The sequence below is a fragment of the Ranitomeya variabilis genome, chromosome 6 (genome assembly GCF_051348905.1).
Source record: "Ranitomeya variabilis isolate aRanVar5 chromosome 6, aRanVar5.hap1, whole genome shotgun sequence".
NCBI classification, from domain to species: Eukaryota; Metazoa; Chordata; class Amphibia; order Anura; family Dendrobatidae; genus Ranitomeya; species Ranitomeya variabilis.
The window spans coordinates 578,232,587-578,253,786 of record NC_135237.1 but is presented as its reverse complement, the minus strand read 5'-3'; the positions used below and the strand labels follow the sequence as shown (position 1 = coordinate 578,253,786).

Genomic DNA, 21,200 nt, shown 5'->3' with positions numbered 1-21,200 from the left:
ATACATATATGGGGGTATATATATATATATGGGGGTGTATATATATGTGGGTGTATATATATATATATATATATATAGGGGTGTATATATTATTGTATGCGGGGCCCCTGAATGAACCCTTCCCGGTGAGGCCATGGGTGTTAACCCTCTGCTGACCTCTCGGCCTGAGCGGAATGTGGCGGCCCCTCCCGGCAGACTCCGCGCCTCTTCTTGTCCCAGGAGCTGACAGACTGAGGAGCAGCGCCCCCTGGTGGCTGCAGCGACTCCTGGGCGTGTCTCACCTGGCGGGGGCGTGGTCTGCCGAGAGCCGGTATATAACGTGCTGGCCGCGGAGAAGAAGGACACAGCGCGGAGGAGACGGTCTGGCGGCAGGTGAGTGGCTGAGATGCCCTGACTGTGCACCGCAGTATCTGACAGTATCTCACCGGACGGGGCTCAGATACAGTACTGACAGCACCACACACACAAGGGCTCAGATACAGTGCAGTCAGTACCCATCCAGTGTCCGCACATTGTAGATGTAATGCTGGGGGTTGTAGTCCTGGGTAGCCCCGCGTTCCTGATCACAGCTGAAGCTTTGCTGCACTGTGGCATTCATGTCACTCATGGATTTTGCTGGAGATTTCAACTCCATAATATAATAATGGAGGGAAAGGGACGGAAGTTTCCATTCTCTGACATCAAGCAGAGATCTTCAACACTGAAACCTAAAGTAGTGACCTCGTCCTGCAGATGTCACCATGCCGTGTGCGGGCCACAGATAGTGCGCAGCCGTTGTGCTCTGACCTCTCAGTTATGAGCATCTCTGGTGGACTCGCCGTGTCTGTCGGTGTCTCTGGTGGACTCACTGTGGCTGGCGGCGTCTCTGGTGGACTCACTGTGGCTGGCGGCGTCTCTGGTGGACTCACTGTGGCTGGCGGCGTCTCTGGTGGACTCACTGTGGCTGGCGGCGTCTCTGGTTGACTTGCCGTGGCTGGCGGCGTCTCTGGTGGACTCACTGTGGCTGTCGGTGTCTCTGGTTGACTTGCCGTGGCTGGCGGCGTCTCTGGTGGACTCGCTGTGGCTGGCGGCGTTTCTGGTGGACTCGCTGTGACTGATTGGCATCATCTCTGGTGGACTCGCCGTGGCTGGCGGCGTCTCTGGTGGACTCGCCGTGGCTGGCGGCGTCTCTGGTGGGCTCGCTGTAGCTGGCGGCGTCTCTGGTGGACTCGCCGTGGCTGGCGGCATCTCTGGTGGACTCGCCGTGGCTGGCGGCATCTCTGGTGGACTCGCCGTGGCTGGCGGCATCTCTGGTGGACTCGCCGTGGCTGGCGGCATCTCTGGTGGACTCGCCGTGGCTGGCGGCGTCTCTGGTGGACTCGCCGTGACTGGCGGCATCTCTGGTGGACTCGCTGTGGCTGGCGGCGTCTCTGGTGGACTCGCTGTGGCTGGCGGCATCTCTGGTGGACTCGCTGTGGCTGGCGGCGTCTCTGGTGGACTCGCCGTGTCTGTCGGCGTCTCTGGTGGACTCGCCGTGGCTGTCGGCGTCTCTGGTGGACTCGCCGTGGCTGTCGGCGTCTCTGGTGGACTCGCCGTGTCTGTCGGCGTCTCTGGTGGACTCGCCGTGTCTGTCGGTGTCTCTGGTGGACTCGCCGTGTCTGTCGGTGTCTCTGGTGGACTCGCCGTGTCTGTCGGTGTCTCTGGTGGACTCGCCGTGTCTGTCGGTGTCTCTGGTGGACTCGCCGTGTCTGTCGGTGTCTCTGGTGGACTTGCCGTGGCTGACGGCGTCTCTGGTGGACTCGCTGTGACTGATTGGCATCATCTCTGGTGGACTCGCCGTGGCTGGCGGCATCTCTGGTGGACTCGCTGTGGCTGGCGGCGTCTCTGGTGGTCTTTTGTATCTCTGACTGTTTTGCTGGAGTCTCCAGACATCTTGTGTCATTTCCGGTGGTCTCGCTGGCATCTGTGGAGGTTTCGTTGACATTTCAGGGGGTCTGATAAATCAGATCCAGCTCACCCACCTTGAAGTAGCCAGCGACTCCTCCACTGGTTGGAAGGCCCCTCCTGCTCGGCGGTAGCAGTGGGGAAACGTGGGGGGGCTCCAGACGGTTTTTTAATTAAAAAACAAATATTCCAAAAATTTGTATTAGTAAAACTGAATAAAACCTGAACGTTCCCAGTGCGAGAAACTCAGTGTCGCGTTTCCTACAGGATTCACACTGAAGCTCGGTCCTCACTCCTGGGACAGTTGTTGAAATGTTTTATCCAAAAAGTGTCTGGATTTCCGGATCTTGTCCTATTTCCAGTAGTCTGCCTGTGGCGGGCGAATCCGGTGCTCTCTGCTGCTGCCGCCAGGAAGTTCAGAGGATGTAGAAGTCACGGCTGCGATCAGTCTTGTTACAGCCAAATCCAATTGCTCTTGCTGTTGTCACCTGCTCGCTCTCTCTCATTAGTTCCCATGGTCTTGCTGTTAATAATAATAAAAATAATAATAATCTTTATTTTTATATAGCGCTAACATATTCCGCAGCGCTTTACAGGTTGCACACATTATCATCACTATCCCCGATGGGGCTCACAATCTACATTCCCAATTAGCACCTGCTCTCTCATTAGTTCCCCATGGTCTTGCTGTTGTCACCTGCTCTCTCTCTCATTGGTTCCCCATGGTCTTGCTGTTGTCACCTGCTCTCTCTCTCTCATTAGTTCCCCATGGTCTTGCTGTTGTCACCTGCTCTCTCTCATTAGGTCCCCATGGTCTTGCTGTTGTCACCTGCTCTCTCTCTCTCATTAGTTCCCCATGGTCTTGCTGTTGTCACCTGCTCTCTCTCTCTCATTAGTTCCCCATGGTCTTGCTGTTGTCACCTGCTCTCTCTCTCTCATTAGGTCCCCATGGTCTTGCTGTTGTCACCTGCTCTCTCTCATTAGGTCCCCATGGTCTTGCTGTTGTCACCTGCTCTCTCTCTCATTAGGTCCCCATGGTCTTGCTGTTGTCACCTGCTCGCTCACTCTCATTAGGTCCCCATGGTCTTGCTGTTGTCACCTGCTCTCTCTCATTAGGTCCCCATGGTCTTGCTGTTGTCACCTGCTCTCTCTCTCTCTCATTAGGTCCCCATGGTCTTGCTGTTGTCACCTGCTCTCTCTCATTAGGTCCCCATGGTCTTGCTGTTGTCACCTGCTCTCTCTCATTAGGTCCCCATGGTCTTGCTGTTGTCACCTGCTCTCTCTCTCTCATTAGTTCCCCATGGTCTTGCTGTTGTCACCTGCTCACTCTCATTAGGTCCCCATGGTCTTGCTGTTGTCACCTGCTCTCTCTCTCATTAGTTCCCCATGGTCTTGCTGTTGTCACCTGCTCTCTCTCTCATTAGGTCCCCATGGTCTTGCTGTTGTCACCTGCTCTCTCTCATTAGGTCCCCATGGTCTTGCTGTTGTCACCTGCTCTCTCTCTCTCATTAGTTCCCCATGGTCTTGCTGTTGTCACCTGCTCTCTCTCATTAGGTCCCCATGGTCTTGCTGTTGTCACCTGCTCTCTCTCTCATTAGTTCCCCATGGTCTTGCTGTTGTCACCTGCTCTCTCTCTCATTAGGTCCCCATGGTCTTGCTGTTGTCACCTGCTCTCTCTCATTAGGTCCCCATGGTCTTGCTGTTGTCACCTGCTCTCTCTCATTAGTTCCCATTGGTATTTCTGCTGTCACCTACTCTCTATCATTAGTTTCCATTACTCTTGCTGTTGTCACCTGCTCTCTCTCTCATTGGTTCCCCATGGTCCTGCTGTTGTCACCTGCTCTCTCTCTCTCTCTCTCATTAGTTCCCATTGGTCTTGCTGTTGTCACCTGCTCTCTCTCTCTCTCTCTCATTAGTTCCCATTGGTCTTGCTGTTGTCACCTGCTCTCTCTCTCATTGGTTCCCCATGGTCTTGCTGTTGTCACCTGCTCTCTCTCTCTCTCTCTCATTAGTTCCCATTGGTCTTGCTGTTGTCACCTGCTCTCTCTCTCTCTCTCTCATTAGTTCCCATTGGTCTTGCTGTTGTCACCTGCTCTCTCTCTCATTGGTTCCCCATGGTCTTGCTGTTGTCACCTGCTCTCTCTCTCTCTCTCTCATTAGTTCCCATTGGTCTTGCTGTTGTCACCTACTCTCTCTCTCTCATTAGTTCCCATTGGTCCTGCTGTTGTCACCTGCTCTCAATCATTAGTTCCCCATGGTCTTGCTGTTGTCACCTGCTATCTGTCACGTTTTTCCTCTACTCTGCTTCGTTGTTTGTTCCCCTGGTCTCCTCAGCTCCTCTTGTGCAGAGCCCCTCACCCTCAGCCCTGCAGGGGTCACCTCCACTCTTCTGTAAATATATATATATATATATATATATATATATATATATATATATATATATATATATATATATATATATATATATATATATATATATATATTTCATAGAGTTAGATAGCTGAAAAGCCGGTAATTCAATTGTCAGGTTCTGTTATATTTTTACATATTCCTCACTACTAATGTTAGTACTATGTGTGTGCAAAATTTTAGAGCTGTAGGTGTTAAATTAAAGGATTAATTCACGGAAAAAACTGGCGTGGGCTCCCGCGCAATTTTCTCCGCCAGAGAGGGAAAGCCAGTGACTGAGGGCAGATATTAATAGCCTAGAGAGGGACATGGTTATTGCCCCCCCGGCTAATAACATCTGCCCCCAGCCACCCCAGAAAAGGCAGATCTGTAAGATGCGCCTATTCCGGCACTTAGCCCCTCTCTTCCCACTCCCGTGTAGCGGTGGGATATGGGGTAATAAGGGGTTAATGTCACTTTGCTATTGTAAGGTGACATTAAGCCTTTCCATTAGTGATCCAATAGTAGGAGAGGGTTAAGAATACACACACACACACACACACACACACACACACACACACACACACACACACACACACACACACACACACCCCCAATGTCTTTTAATGAAATAATTAAACACACAGGTTTTACATCTTTATTGTACGCTCAATCCAAGCGACGCCCTCGTTCTCCTCTAAAAAAAAATCCAACTCCTCAGCCTGGGAAAATGCCCCCAAATATGGATTACTGCGTGGGACCTGACTGTACGGCGGACAGGTATGGGATATTGTTGGTTTTCTATTTTGGAATTTTTTACAGGAGAACGAGGGCATCACTTGGATTCAGCGTACAATAAAGATGTTAAAACCTGTGTGTTAAATGATTTTGTTAAAATACTTTATTCTTAATGTGTGTGTAACCATTTCATACTATTGGATTAATAATGGATAAGTGTCTTATTGACGCCTCTCCAGTATTAACCCGGCTTAATGTCACCTTACAATAGCAAGGTGACATTAACCCCTTATTACCCCATATCCCACCACTACTCGGGAGTGGGAAGAGAGGGGCTAAGCATCTTCCAGATGTGCCTTTTCTGGGGTGGCTGGGGGCAGATGTTTTTAGCTGGGGGGGGACAATAACCATGGACCCTCTCTAGGCTATTAATATCTGCCCTCAGTCACTGGCTTTCCGTCTCTGGTGGAGAAAATTGCGCAGGAGCCCACGCCAATTTTTTCCGTGAATTAATCCTTTAATTTATCACCTACTGCTCTAAAATTTTGCACACAGACACTTCTAACATTATTAGTGAGGAATATGTAAAAATATAACGGTCCTGCAATGGTTTACTGTATGTAGCCATGTCTCATATCCTATTGGGTTCTGCAATGATTTAGCAAAAGCCAACAAATGAATTACCGGCTATTCAGCTATCTAGCGCTATATGAAAAAAATAAAATACTATATATATTTTATTATGTTTTCACAAATATTTGCGCCCATGGATCCATTATATGTCCATTTTGCAATCTGGCGAGAAAATCTCGCCATACAGATGTCACACAGATGCCTACATGTGAGAAAATCACCTCCTCGCACCGCACACGGATGACACACGGATCACTGGGCAGGAACACTTCTGCGAGTCTTGTCTGTGTAAAACGGACTTTTTAAAAATAAATATATATATATATATATATATATATATATATATATATATATATATATATATATATCTGTATATATACACGTGTGTGTGACTCCAGCCTTATCCTCAGGTTTGTAGCCGCGTCTCTCGGTGTGACTGCAGTCCTTGACATCAGCGTTGTGATTACAGCTCTGGCTGGCGGTGGGGTCCTGTGGAGGTGTGGGCCGTGTCTCCTGCCGTCAGTCGTACTCCGGCAGTGGGTGCGGTGCGCTGTATTAGGCTACTTTCACACTAGCGTTAACTGCATTCCGTCACAATGCGTAGTTTTGCCAAAAAACGCATCCTGCAAAAGTGTTTGCAGGATGCGTTTTTTCACCATTGATTAACATTAAGCGACGCATTGTGACGGATTGCCACACGTCGCACCCATCGTGAGACGGATGCGTCGTGCAGTGGCGGACCGTCGGGAGCAAAAAAACGCTACATGTAACGTTTTTTGCTCACGACGGTCTGCTTTTTCCGACCGCGCATGCGCGGCCGGAGCTCCGCCGGAACCCCGCCCCCACCTCCCCGCACCTCACAATGGGGCAGCGGATGCGCTGGAAAAATGCATCCGCTGCCCCCGTTGTGCGGCGGAGACAACGCTAGTGTCGGGAACCTCGGCCCGACGCTAGTGTGAAAGAAGCCTTACACAAGGCCATGTGTTGATATTAATTACGATACATAATGATTACAGCGGGAGGACGGAGGCGCGATCCTCCGAGCCGGGATATGCAGGATCTCGCAGAAGTCAGTACACCCCTGACATTGTTGCACCTGTGTTATTCTACCTTCTCCTGGGATAACACTGAGCTCTGTGATACAATGTAGTCGGTGTGCGGCTCGTGTAACGGTGATGACTCCTCACAGCCATTAATGTCTAAACCACTGGCAACTAAAGTGAGTACACCCCCCAGTGAAAATGGCCAGATTGTTCCCAGTGTGAATATTGTGTGCAGCCACCATTATTTTCTGCCTTGTCTCTCTTGGACATGGAGGTCACTTGAGCGTCACCGGTGGCCCCTGGAATCCTCCTCCGTGACGACATCACGGAGCTGGTGGGTGTTGGAGACCTCGTGCTTCCTCCACCTTCTGTTTTGAGGAGGCCTCACAGATGCTCCATAGGACTCGGGTCTGGAGACTCGCTTGGCTGGTCCACCACCTTTACACTCGTCTTGGAGGTGTTTGGGGTCATTATCATGTTGGGTTACTGCCCTACGGTCCAGTCTCCATAGGAGGGGATCATGCTCTGCGTCACTATATCACATGACATGTTTGCATTCATGGTTCACTCAATGACTTGTAGCCCCCCACAGCTGACCGCACTCGTGCAGCCACAAACCGTGACCCTCACCACCATGCCTGACTGTAGGCAGGACACACTTGGCTTTGTGCTCCTCACCTGGTTGTCACCACACGCTTGACACCATCTAAACCTAGTAAGTTTCTCTTGGTCTCATCAGAGCAGAGGAGGCGGCTCCAGTAATCCATGTCCTTAGTCTGGGGGTCTTCAGTGTTTGCTGCTTTGCATCATCTTTAAAAGAGGCTTCCTTCTGAGACGACAGCCATGCAAACCAACGTGATGGACTGTGCGGTCTGAACACTGACAGTCAGACCCCCCCACCCCTGTGTATTGCCTGAGCAATGACAGGCGGACCCCTCCCCCCTGTGTATGGTCTGAGCACTGACAGGCAGACCCCCGTCACCCCTGTGTATGATCTGAGCACTGACAGGCAGACACCCGTCACCCCTGTGTATGGTCTGAGCACTGACAGGCAGACCCCCGTCACCCCTGTGTATGATCTGAGCACTGACAGGCAGACACCCGTCAACCCTGTGTATGGTCTGAGCACTGACAGGCAGACACCCGTCAACCCTGTGTATGGTCTGAGCACTGACAGGCAGACACCCGTCACCCCTGTGTATGGTCTGAGCACTGACAGGCGGACCCCTCACCCCTGTGTATGGTCTGAGCACTGACAGGCAGACCCCCGTCACCCCTGTGTATGATCTGAGCACTGACAGGCAGACACCCGTCACCCCTGTGTATGGTCTGAGCACTGACAGGCAGACCCCCGTCACCCCTGTGTATGATCTGAGCACTGACAGGCAGACACCCGTCAACCCTGTGTATGGTCTGAGCACTGACAGGCGGACCCCTCACCCCTGTGTATGGTCTGAGCACTGACAGGCAGACCCCCGTCACCCCTGTGTATGATCTGACCACTGACAGGCAGACCCCCGTCACCCCTGTGTATGGTCTAAGCACTGACAGTCAGACCCCCGTCACCCCTGTGTATGATCTGAGCACTGACAGTCAGACCCCCGTCACTCCTGTGTATGGTGTGAGCACTGACAGGCAGACACCCGTCACCCCTGTGTATGGTGTGAGCACTGACAGGCAGACACCCGTCACCCCTGTGTATGGTGTGAGCACTGACAGGCAGACACCCGTCACCCCTGTGTATGGTGTGAGCACTGACAGGCAGACACCCGTCACCCCTGTGTATGGTCTGAGCACTGACAGGCAGACACCCGTCACCCCTGTGTATGGCCTGAGCACTGACAGGCAGACCCCCGTCACCCCTGTGTATGGTCTAAGCACTGACAGTCAGACCCCCGTCACCCCTGTGTATGATCTGAGCACTGACAGTCAGACCCCCGTCACTCCTGTGTATGGTGTGAGCACTGACAGGCAGACACCCGTCACCCCTGTGTATGGTGTGAGCACTGACAGGCAGACACCCGTCACCCCTGTGTATGGTGTGAGCACTGACAGGCAGACACCCGTCACCCCTGTGTATGGTGTGAGCACTGACAGGCAGACACCCGTCACCCCTGTGTATGGTCTGAGCACTGACAGGCAGACACCCGTCACCCCTGTGTATGGCCTGAGCACTGACAGGCAGACCCCCGTCACCCCTGTGTATGGTCTGAGCACTGACAGGCAGACCCCCGTCACCCCTGTGTATGATCTGAGCACTGACAGGCAGACCCCCGTCACCCCTGTGTATGGCCTGAGCACTGACAGGCAGACCCCCGTCACCCCTGTGTATGGTCTGAGCACTGACAGGCAGACACCCGTCACCCCTGTGTATGGTCTGAGCACTGACAGGCAGACCCCCGTCACCCCTGTGTATGGTCTGAGCACTGACAGGCAGACCCCCGTCACCCCTGTGTATGGTCTGAGCACTGACAGTCAGACCCCACCCCCCACCCCTGTGTATGGTCTGAGCACTGACAGTCAGACACCCGTCACCCCTGTGTATGGTCTGAGCACTGACAGTCAGACACCCGTCACCCCTGTGTATGGTCTGAGCACTGACAGGCAGACACCCGTCACCCCTGTGTATGATCTGAGCACTGACAGGCAGACCCCCGTCACCCCTGTGTATGGTGTGAGCACTGACAGGCAGACACCCGTCACCCCTGTGTATGGTCTGAGCACTGACAGGCAGACACCCGTCACCCCTGTGTATGGTCTGAGCACTGACAGGCAGACACCCGTCACCCCTGTGTATGGTGTGAGCACTGACAGGCAGACCCCCCCACCCCTGTGTATGGCCTTAGCAATGACAAGCGGACCCCTCACCCCTGTGCATGATCTGAGCACTAACAGATAGACCCCCGCCACCCCTGTGTATGGTCTGAGCACTGACAGGCGTTGTCACGGTTCATGGGAAGGATTCCTTTATCATCCCCACCACTCACACCAATTTGTCATGAACCGGGGCTGTTTGGTTGCCCCTGGTTCCTTTCTGAAGGGGATTTATCTATATCCCACTTCCCACTTCCGGTTTGGAACTTGCAGCTCTCTGGCGCCCCCCTTACCCTCAGGTCAGATTAGGTTCTGCACCTAGGGTAATTAGTCACCAGAAAGGCTGCCTTACTTTGTACTGGCTATTGGGCCCACTGCAGCGAGGGCGATATAACTACTCCCACTCAGGCGGGAACAATAATTATCAACGCCGCCGGTCGCTACAAAGCCTCCCAAACACACAGGACAAGTCCCGCTGCCACCAGCTCCGATTTCTTAATTATTAACGGGTCCGGAGCCAATGTAGATTAGTAGCGTAATTCACTTCAGAGGACGTGACAGTACGTTATAGAGCAAGGAGAGACAAAACTAGTAATTTTATATTTTACTATAAAAAAGGTAGGCAGTGTATAAAAAAGATCTTATAAAGAAGACAAGTATCGTATGTACAGTAAAATTACAAATAAAATGGGTTTAAAGTTGAAAATACACATTTCGTTCATATCATTTCATCTCCTGGCGGATCATGTGCTCAGGGGACACATCAACATGCATCACACATCTGTATAGCAGCTAGACCCCGGACAAAACTAACTCACAACTCAGCAGGGTTAAGATATGTCCTCTGGTCGTGACATCTCTGAGTGGGCTGAGTTATGAAATGCACTCCTCTTTTCTCAGAGTTATGACAAACCATTTTTATACATAGCTCGCTGTATGAACCTCGTATACGGACGACACAATGATCAGGAGGTGCACCATGTTGGGGGGATTCTTTTAAGTGTAAACACGACGTAGTTACACGACCCACTTAAGGAGAAACCCGCTCCTTGCACTTGTTGGGTTTAGCTTCTAGCGATTTCAGGGAGTTATAGATCCCTCGATGGACATCTGGAATATATAATCCTTATATCTCTAGCCCTGATCGGTGCCAATATACATAACCTTAAAAGAGCAATAGAATCCCATGCTTTCTGTACCAGTTTTAGCCAGTATCAGGTGGGAGGGGGGATGAGGGGTTTGGGCTATGTGCACACGTTGCGGATTTGCCTCTGGAATTTTTTCTGCGGATTCTGCATCTCTTGTCAGAAAACGCAGGTGCGGATTTTGTTCGGATTTCATGCGTTTTTACCCATGCGGATTTCTATAATGGAATGGGTACAGAAATGCTGAAGATCCGCAGAAATAAATGACATGCTACTTCTTTTGATCCGCAGTGTTTTCCATGTGGAATTTTACGCACCATTAGCACAGCATTTTTTTTTCCCATTGATTTAACATTGTACTGTAAATCACTTGCGGATCTGCAGCGTTTCTGCACGGAAAAAACGCTGCGGATCCGCAGTAAATATGCAACATGTGAACATAGCTTTAAGGAGACCTGCTTTCGTAGCTCTAAGCCATGCAAATACTTAAAGGAGGGCGGAAATGAGGGGTTTAGAATTCCAGCCTTCTGCTGTCAGGCACAGGAAACTGCAGCTGAGAGCTCTGTATGTGTAATTGAAGTCATCAGAACTTCCTCCTATTTACTGACAGGCGGACCCCCACCCCCCGTGTACGGTCTGAGCACTGACAGGCGGCGCCCCCCCCCCCCCTACCCCTGTGTATGGTCTGAGCACTGACGGTCGGACCACCCCACCCCTGGGGTGGTCTCTTCTGTGATATACTGTAGTAATGGCGGGGTGCGCTCTCTTCTGTGATATACTGTAGGTGTAGTAATGGCGGGGTGCGCTCTCTTCTGTTATATACTGTAGATGTAGTAATGGCGGGGTGCGCTCTCTTCTGTGATATACTGTAGTAATGGCGGGGTGCGCTCTCTTCTGTGATATACTGTAGATGTAGTAATGGCGGGGTGTGCTCTCTTCTGTGATATACTGTAGTAATGGCGGGGGTGCGCTCTCTTCTGTGATATACTGTAGTAATGGCGGGGTGCGCTCTCTTCTGTGATATACTGTAGATGTAGTAATGGCGGGGTGCGCTCTCTTCTGTGATATACTGTAGGTGTAGTAATGGCGGGGTGCGCTCTCTTCTGTTATATACTGTAGATGTAGTAATGGCGGGGTGCGCTCTCTTCTGTGATATACTGTAGTAATGGCGGGGTGCGCTCTCTTCTGTGATATACTGTAGATGTAGTAATGGCGGGGTGTGCTCTCTTCTGTGATATACTGTAGTAATGGCGGGGGTGCGCTCTCTTCTGTGATATACTGTAGATGTAGTAATGGCGGGGGTGCGCTCTCTTCTGTGATATACTGTAGATGTAGTAATGGCGGGGGTGCGCTCTCTTCTGTGATATACTGTAGATGTAGTAATGGCGGGGGTGCGCTCTCTTCTGTGATATACTGTAGATGTAGTAATGGCGGGGTGCGCTCTCTTCTGTGATATACTGTAGATGTAGTAATGGGGGGGTGCGCTCTCTTCTGTGATATACTGTAGATGTAGTAATGGCGGGGTGCGCTCTCTTCTGTGATATACTGTAGATGTAGTAATGGCGGGGTGCGCTCTCCTCTGTGATATACTGTAGATGTAGTAATGGCGGGGTGCGCTCTCTTCTGTGATATACTGTAGTAATGGCGGGGTGTGCTCTCTTCTGTGATATACTGTAGATGTAGTATTGGCGGGGTGCGCTCTCTTCTGTGATATACTGTAGATGTAGTAATGGCGGGGTGCGCTCTCTTCTGTGATATACTGTAGATGTAGTAATGGCGGGGTGCGCTCTCTTCTGTGATATACTGTAGATGTAATGGCGGGGTGCGCTCTCTTCTGTGATATACTGTAGATGTAGTAATGGCGGGGTGCGCTCTCTTCTGTGATATACTGTAGATGTAGTAATGGCGGGGTGCGCTCTCTTCTGTGATATACTGTAGATGTAGTAATGGTGGGGGTGTGCTCTCCTCTGTGATATATTGTAGATGTAGTAATGGCGGGGTGCGCTCTCTTCTGTGATATACTGTAGTAATGGCGGGGTGTGCTCTCTTCTGTGATATACTGTAGATGTAGTAATGGCGGTGCGCTCTCTTCTGTGATATACTGTAGATGTAGTAATGGCGGGGTGCGCTCTCTTCTGTGATATATTGTAGATGTAGTAATGGCGGGTGCGCTCTCCTCTGTGATATACTGTAGATGTAGTAATGGCGGGGTGTACTCTCTTCTGTGATATACTGTAGATGTAGTAATGGCGGTGCGCTCTCTTCTGTGATATACTGTAGATGTAGTAATGGCGGGGTGTGCTCTCCTCTGTGATATATTGTAGATGTAGTAATGGCGGGGTGTGCTCTCTTCTGTTATATACTGTAGATGTAGTAATGTCGGGGGTGCGCTCTCTTCTGTGATATACTGTAGATGTAGTAATGGCGGGGTGCGCTCTCTTCTGTGATATACTGTAGATGTAGTAATGGCGGGGTGCGCTCTCTTCTGTGATATATTGTAGATGTAGTAATGGGGGGTGCGCTCTCTTCTGTGATATACTGTAGATGTAGTAATGGCGGGGTGCGCTCTCTTCTGTGATATATTGTAGATGTAGTAATGGCGGGTGCGCTCTCTTCTGTGATATACTGTAGATGTAGTAATGGTGGGGGTGTGCTCTCCTCTGTGATATACTGTAGATGTAGTAATGGCGGGGTGCGCTCTCTTCTGTGATATACTGTAGTAATGGCGGGGTGTGCTCTCTTCTGTGATATACTGTAGATGTAGTAATGGCGGTGCGCTCTCTTCTGTGATATACTGTAGATGTAGTAATGGCGGGGTGCGCTCTCTTCTGTGATATATTGTAGATGTAGTAATGGCGGGTGCGCTCTCTTCTGTGATATACTGTAGATGTAGTAATGGCGGGGTGCGCTCTCTTCTGTGATATATTGTAGATGTAGTAATGGCGGGGTGCGCTCTCTTCTGTGATATACTGTAGATGTAGTAATGACGAGGTGCGCTCTCTTCTGTGATATACTGTAGATGTAGTAATGGCGGGGTGCGCTCTCTTCTGTGATATACTGTAGATGTAGTAATGGCGGGGTGCGCTCTCTTCTGTGATATACTGTAGATGTAATGGCGGGGTGCGCTCTCTTCTGTGATATACTGTAGTAATGGCAGGGGTGCACTCTCTTCTGTGATATACTGTAGATGTAGTAATGGCGGGGTGCGCTCTCTTCTGTGATATACTGTAGTAATGGCGGGGTGCGCTCTCTTCTGTGATATACTGTAGATGTAGTAATGGCGGGGTGCTCTCTTCTGTGATATACTGTAGATGTAGTAATGGCGGGGTGCGCTCTCTTCTGTGATATACTGTAGTAATGGCGGGGTGCGCTCTCTTCTGTGATATACTGTAGTAATGGCGGGGTGTGCTCTCTTCTGTGATATACTGTAGTAATGGCGGGGTGTACTCTCTTCTGTGATATACTGTAGATGTAGTAATGGCTGGGTGCGCTCTCTTCTGTGATATACTGTAGATGTAGTAATGGCGGGGTGCGCTCTCTTCTGTGATATACTGTAGATGTAGTAATGGCGGGGTGCGCTCTCTTCTGTGATATACTGTAGATGTAGTAATGGCGGGGTGCGCTCTCTTCTGTGATATACTGTAGATGTAGTAATGGCGGGGTGCGCTCTCTTCTGTGATATACTGTAGATGTAGTAATGGAGGGGTGCGCTCTCTTCTGTGATATACTGTAGATGTAGTAATGGAGGGGTGCGCTCTCTTCTGTGATATACTGTAGATGTAGTAATGGCGGGGTGCGCTCTCTTCTGTGATATACTGTAGATGTAGTAATGGCGGGGTGCGCTCTCTTCTGTGATATACTGTAGATGTAATGGCGGGGTGCGCTCTCTTCTGTGATATACTGTAGTAATGGTGGGGGTGTGCTCTCCTCTGTGATATACTGTAGATGTAGTAATGGCGGGGTGTGCTCTCTTCTGTGATATACTGTAGATGTAGTAATGGCGGTGCGCTCTCTTCTGTGATATACTGTAGATGTAGTAATGGCGGGGTGCGCTCTCTTCTGTGATATACTGTAGATGTAGTAATGGCGGGGTGCTCTCCTCTGTGATATACTGTAGATGTAGTAATGGCGGGGTGTGCTCTCTTCTGTGATATACTGTAGATGTAGTAATGGCGGTGCGCTCTCTTCTGTGATATACTGTAGATGTAGTAATGGCGGGGTGCGCTCTCCTCTGTGATATACTGTAGATGTAGTAATGGCGGGGTGCGCTCTCTTCTGTGATATATTGTAGATGTAGTAATGGCGGGGTGCGCTCTCTTCTGTGATATACTGTAGATGTAGTAATGACGAGGTGCGCTCTCTTCTGTGATATACTGTAGATGTAGTAATGGCGGGGTGCGCTCTCTTCTGTGATATACTGTAGATGTAGTAATGGCGGGGTGCGCTCTCTTCTGTGATATACTGTAGATGTAGTAATGGCGGGGTGCGCTCTCTTCTGTGATATACTGTAGTAATGGCGGGGTGCGCTCTCTTCTGTGATATACTGTAGTAATGGCGGGGTGCGCTCTCTTCTGTGATATACTGTAGATGTAGTAATGGCGGGGTGTGCTCTCTTCTGTGATATACTGTAGATGTAGTAATGGCGGGGTGTGCTCTCTTCTGTGATATACTGTAGATGTAGTAATGTCGGGGTGTGCTCTCTTCTGTGATATACTGTAGTAATGGCGGGGTGCGCTCTCCTCTGTGATATACTGTAGATGTAGTAATGTCGGGGTGTACTCTCTTCTGTGATATACTGTAGTAATGGCGGGGTGCGCTCTCTTCTGTGATATACTGTAGATGTAGTAATGGCGGGGTGTGCTCTCTTCTGTGATATACTGTAGATGTAGTAATGGCGGGGTGTGCTCTCTTCTGTTATATACTGTAGATGTAGTAATGTCGGGGTGTGCTCTCTTCTGTGATATACTGTAGATGTAGTAATGGCGAGGTGCGCTCTCTTCTGTGATATACTGTAGATGTAGTATTGGCGGGGTGCGCTCTCTTCTGTGATATACTGTAGATGTAGTATTGGCGGGGTGCGCTCTCTTCTGTGATATACTGTAGATGTAGTAATGGGGGGGTGCGCTCTCTTCTGTTATATACTGTAGATGTAGTAATGGCAGGGTGCGCTCTCTTCTGTGATATACTGTAGATGTAGTAATGGCGATTTGTGCTCTCTTCTGTGATATACTGTAGATGTAGTAATGGCGGGGTGTGCTCTCTTCTGTGATATACTGTAGATGTAGTAATGGCGGGGTGCGCTCTCTTCTGTGATATACTGTAGATGTAGTAATGGCGGGGTGCGCTCTCTTCTGTGATATACTGTAGATGTAGTAATGGCAGGGTGCGCTCTCTTCTGTGATATACTGTAGATGTAGTAATGGCGAGGTGTGCTCTCTTCTGTGATATACTGTAGATGTAGTAATGGCGGGGGTGCGCTCTCTTCTGTGATATACTGTAGATGTAGTAATGGCGGGGGTGTGCTCTCTTCTGTGATATACTGTAGTAATGGCGGGGTGTGCTCTCCTCTGTGATATACTGTAGGTGTAGTAATGGCGGGGTGCGCTCTCTTCTGTGATATACTGTAGTAATAGCGAGGTGCGCTCTCTTCTGTGATATACTGTAGATGTAGTAATGGCGGGGTGTGCTCTCTTCTGTGATATACTGTAGATGTAGTAATGGCGGGGTGCTCTCCTCTGTGATATACTGTAGGTGTAGTAATGGCGGGGTGCGCTCTCCTCTGTGATATACTGTAGGTGTAGTAATGGCGAGGTGCGCTCTCTTCTGTGATATACTGTAGATGTAGTAATGGCGGGGTGTGCTCTCTTCTGTGATATACTGTAGATGTAGTAATGGCGGGGTGCGCTCTCTTCTGTGATATACTGTAGATGTAGTAATGGCGGGGTGCGCTCTCTTCTGTGATATACTGTAGATGTAGTAATGGCGGGGTGCGCTCTCTTCTGTGATATACTGTAGATGTAGTAATGGCGAGGTGTGCTCTCTTCTGTGATATACTGTAGATGTAGTAATGGCGGGGGTGCGCTCTCTTCTGTGATATACTGTAGATGTAGTAATGGCGGGGGTGTGCTCTCTTCTGTGATATACTGTAGTAATGGCGGGGTGTGCTCTCCTCTGTGATATACTGTAGATGTAGTAATGGCGGGGTGCGCTCTCTTCTGTGATATACTGTAGATGTAGTAATGGCGAGGTGTGCTCTCTTCTGTGATATACTGTAGATGTAGTAATGGCGGGGGTGCGCTCTCTTCTGTGATATACTGTAGATGTAGTAATGGCGGGGGTGTGCTCTCTTCTGTGATATACTGTAGTAATGGCGGGGTGCGCTCTCTTCTGTGATATACTGTAGATGTAGTAATGGCGAGGTGCGCTCTCTTCTGTGATATACTGTAGATGTAGTAATGGCGGGGTGCGCTCTCTTCTGTGATATACTGTAGTAATGGCGGGGTGCGCTCTCTTCTGTGATATACTGTAGTAATGGCGGGGTGCGCTCTCCTCTGTGATATACTGTAGATGTAGTAATGGCGGGGTGCACTCTCTTCTGTGATATACTGTAGATGTAGTAATGGCGGGGTGCGCTCTCTTCTGTGATGTACTGTAGATGTAGTAATGGCGGGGGTGCGCTCTCTTCTGTGATATACTGTAGATGTAGTAATGGCAGGGTGCGCTCTCTTCTGTGATATACTGTAGATGTAGTAATCGCGGGGTGCGCTCTCTTCTGTGATATACTGTAGTAATGGCGGGGTGCGCTCTCTTCTGTGATATACTGTAGATGTAGTAATGGCGGGGTGCGCTCTCTTCTGTGATATACTGTAGATGTAGTAATGGGGGGTGCGCTCTCTTCTGTGATATACTGTAGATGTAGTAATGGCGGGGTGCGCTCTCTTCTGTGATATACTGTAGATGTAGTAATGGCGGGGTGCGCTCTCTTCTGTGATATACTGTAGATGTAGTAATGGCGGGGTGCGCTCTCTTCTGTGATATACTGTAGATGTAGTAATGGCGGGGGTGCGCTCTCTTCTGTGATATACTGTAGATGTAGTAATGGCGGGGTGCGCTCTCTTCTGTGATAAACTGTAGATGTAGTAATGGCGGGGGTGCGCTCTCTTCTGTGATATACTGTAGGTGTAGTAATGGCGGGGGTGCGCTCTCTTCTGTGATATACTGTAGATCTAGTAATGGCGGGGTGTGCTCTCTTCTGTGATATACTGTAGTAATGGCGGGGTGTGCTCTCTTCTGTGATATACTGTAGTAATGGTGGGGGTGCGCTCTCTTCTGTGATATACTGTAGATGTAGTAATGGCGGGGTGTGCTCTCTTCTGTGATATACTGTAGTAATGGTGGGGGTGCGCTCTCTTCTGTGATATACTGTAGATGTAGTAATGGCGGGGTGCGCTCTCCTCTGTGATATACTGTAGTAATGGCGGGGTGCGCTCTCTTCTGTGATATACTGTAGATGTAGTAATGGCGGGGGTGCGCTCTCTTCTGTGATATACTGTAGTAATGGCGGGGTGCGCTCTCTTCTGTGATATACTGTAGATGTAGTAATGGCGGGGTGCGCTCTCTTCTGTGATATACTGTAGATGTAGTAATGGCGGGGTGTGCTCTCTTCTGTGATATACTGTAGATGTAGTAATGGCGGGGTGTGCTCTCTTCTGTGATATACTGTAGTAATGGCGGGGTGTGCTCTCTTCTGTGATATACTGTAGTAATGGTGGGGGTGCGCTCTCTTCTGTGATATACTGTAGATGTAGTAATGGCGGGGTGCGCTCTCTTCTGTGATATACTGTAGTAATGGCGGGGTGCGCTCTCTTCTGTGATATACTGTAGGTGTAGTAATGGCGGGGTGTGCTCTCCTCTGTGATATACTGTAGATGTAGTAATGGCGGGGTGCACTCTCTTCTGTGATATACTGTAGTAATGGCTGGGTGCGCTCTCTTCTGTGATATACTGTAGGTGTAGTAATGGCGGGGTGTACTCTCTTCTGTGATATACTGTAGATGTAGTAATGGCGGGGTGCGCTCTCTTCTGTGATATACTGTAGATGTAGTAATGGCGGGGTGCGCTCTCTTCTGTGATATACTGTAGTAATGGCGGGGTGCGCTCTCTTCTGTGATATACTGTAGTAATGGCGGGGTGCGCTCTCCTCTGTGATATACTGTAGATGTAGTAATGGCGGGGTGTACTCTCTTCTGTGATATACTGTAGATGTAGTAATGGCGGGGTGCGCTCTCTTCTGTGATATACTGTAGATGTAGTAATGGCGGGGTGCGCTCTCTTCTGTGATATACTGTAGTAATGGCGGGGTGCGCTCTCTTCTGTGATATACTGTAGTAATGGCGGGGTGCGCTCTCCTCTGTGATATACTGTAGATGTAGTAATGGCGGGGTGCTCTCCTCTGTGATATACTGTAGATGTAGTAATGGCGGGGTGCGCTCTCTTCTGTGATATACTGTAGATGTAGTAATGGGGGGGTGCGCTCTCTTCTGTGATATACTGTAGTAATGGGGGGGTGTGCTCTCTTCTGTGATATACTGTAGATGTAGTAATGGCGGGGTGCGCTCTCTTCTGTGATATACTGTAGATGTAGTAATGGCGGGGTGCGCTCTCTTCTGTGATATACTGTAGATGTAGTAATGGCGGGGTGCGCTCTCTTCTGTGATATACTGTAGATGTAGTAATGGCGGGGGTGCGCTCTCCTCTGTGATATACTGTAGATGTAGTAATGGCGGGGGTGCGCTCTCCTCTGTGATATACTGTAGATGTAGTAATGGCGGGGGTGCGCTCTCTTCTGTGATATACTGTAGATGTAGTAATGGCGGGGTGTGCTCTCTTCTGTGATATACTGTAGATGTAGTAATGGGGGGTGCGCTCTCTTCTGTGATATACTGTAGATGTAGTAATGGCGGGGTGTGCTCTCTTCTGTGATATACTGTAGATGTAGTAATGGCGGGGGTGCGCTCTCTTCTGTGATATACTGTAGATGTAGTAATGGCGGGGGTGCGCTCTCTTCTGTGATATACTGTAGATGTAGTAATGGCGGGGTGCGCTCTCTTCTGTGATATACTGTAGTAATGGCGGGGTGCGCTCTCTTCTGTGATATACTGTAGATGTAGTAATGGCGGGGGTGCGCTCTCTTCTGTGATATACTGTAGATGTAGTAATGGCGGGGTGCGCTCTCTTCTGTGATATACTGTAGATGTAGTAATGGCGGGGTGCGCTCTCTTCTGTGATATACTGTAGATGTAGTAATGGCGGGGTGCGCTCTCTTCTGTGATATACTGTAGTAATGGCGGGGTGCGCTCTCTTCTGTGATATACTGTAGATGTAGTAATGGCGGGGTGCGCTCTCTTCTGTGATATACTGTAGATGTAGTAATGGCGGGGGTGCGCTCTCTTCTGTGATATACTGTAGATGTAGTAATGGCGGGGTGCGCTCTCTTCTGTGATATACTGTAGATGTAGTAATGGCGGGGTGCGCTCTCTTCTGTGATATACTGTAGATGTAGTAATGGCGGGGTGCGCTCTCTTTTGTGATATACTGTAGATGTAGTAATGGCGGGGGTGCGCTCTCTTCTGTGATATACTGTAGATGTAGTAATGGGGGGGTGCGCTCTCTTCTGTGATATACTGTAGATGTAGTAATGGCGGGGTGCGCTCTCTTCTGTGATATACTGTAGGTGTAGTAATGGCGGGGTGTACTCTCTTCTGTGATATACTGTAGATGTAGTAATGGCGGGGTGCGCTCTCTTCTGTGATATACTGTAGTAATGGCGGGGTGCGCTCTCTTCTGTGATATACTGTAGATGTAGTAATGGCAGGGTGTGCTCTCTTCTGTGATATACTGTAGATGTAGTAATGGCGGGGTGCGCTCTCCTCTGATATACTGTAGTAATCGCGGGGTGCGCTCTCTTCTGTGATATACTGTAGATGTAGTAATGGCGGGGTGCGCTCTCTTCTGTGATATACTGTAGATGTAGTAATGGCGGGGGTGCGCTCTCTTCTGTGATATACTGTAGATGTAGTAATGGCGGGGGTGCACTCTCTTCTGTGATATACTGTAGTAATGGCGGGGTGCGCTCTCTTCTGTGATATACTGTAGATGTAGTAATGGCGGGGGTGCGCTCTCTTCTGTGATATACTGTAGTAATGGCGGGGTGCGCTCTCTTCTGTGATATACTGTAGTAATGGCGGGGTGCGCTCTCTTCTGTGATATACTGTAGTAATGGCGGGGTGCGCTCTCTTCTGTGATATACTGTAGATGTAGTAATGGGGGGGGTGCGCTCTCTTCTGTGATATACTGTAGATGTAGTAATGGCGGGGGTGCGCTCTCTTCTGTGATATACTGTAGTAATGGCGGGGTGCGCTCTCTTCTGTGATATACTGTAGGTGTTGTAATGGCGGGGTGTGCTCTCTTCTGTGATATACTGTAGGTGTAGTAATGGCGGGGTGCGCTCTCTTCT

General features: G+C 49.7%; 1 protein-coding gene across 1 annotated transcript in view; it reads left to right on the top strand.

The window, feature by feature from the left end:
* The first annotated feature begins 341 nt into the window (after window positions 1-341).
* Window positions 342-21,200, top strand: part of EPPK1 (epiplakin 1) — an 82,099-nt gene continuing 61,240 nt past the window's right edge. Inside the window, exon 1 of the mRNA XM_077271551.1 lies at window positions 342-372. The gene's annotated coding sequence lies outside the window, so the exon portion shown is untranslated. The remainder of the gene's footprint in view (window positions 373-21,200) is intronic.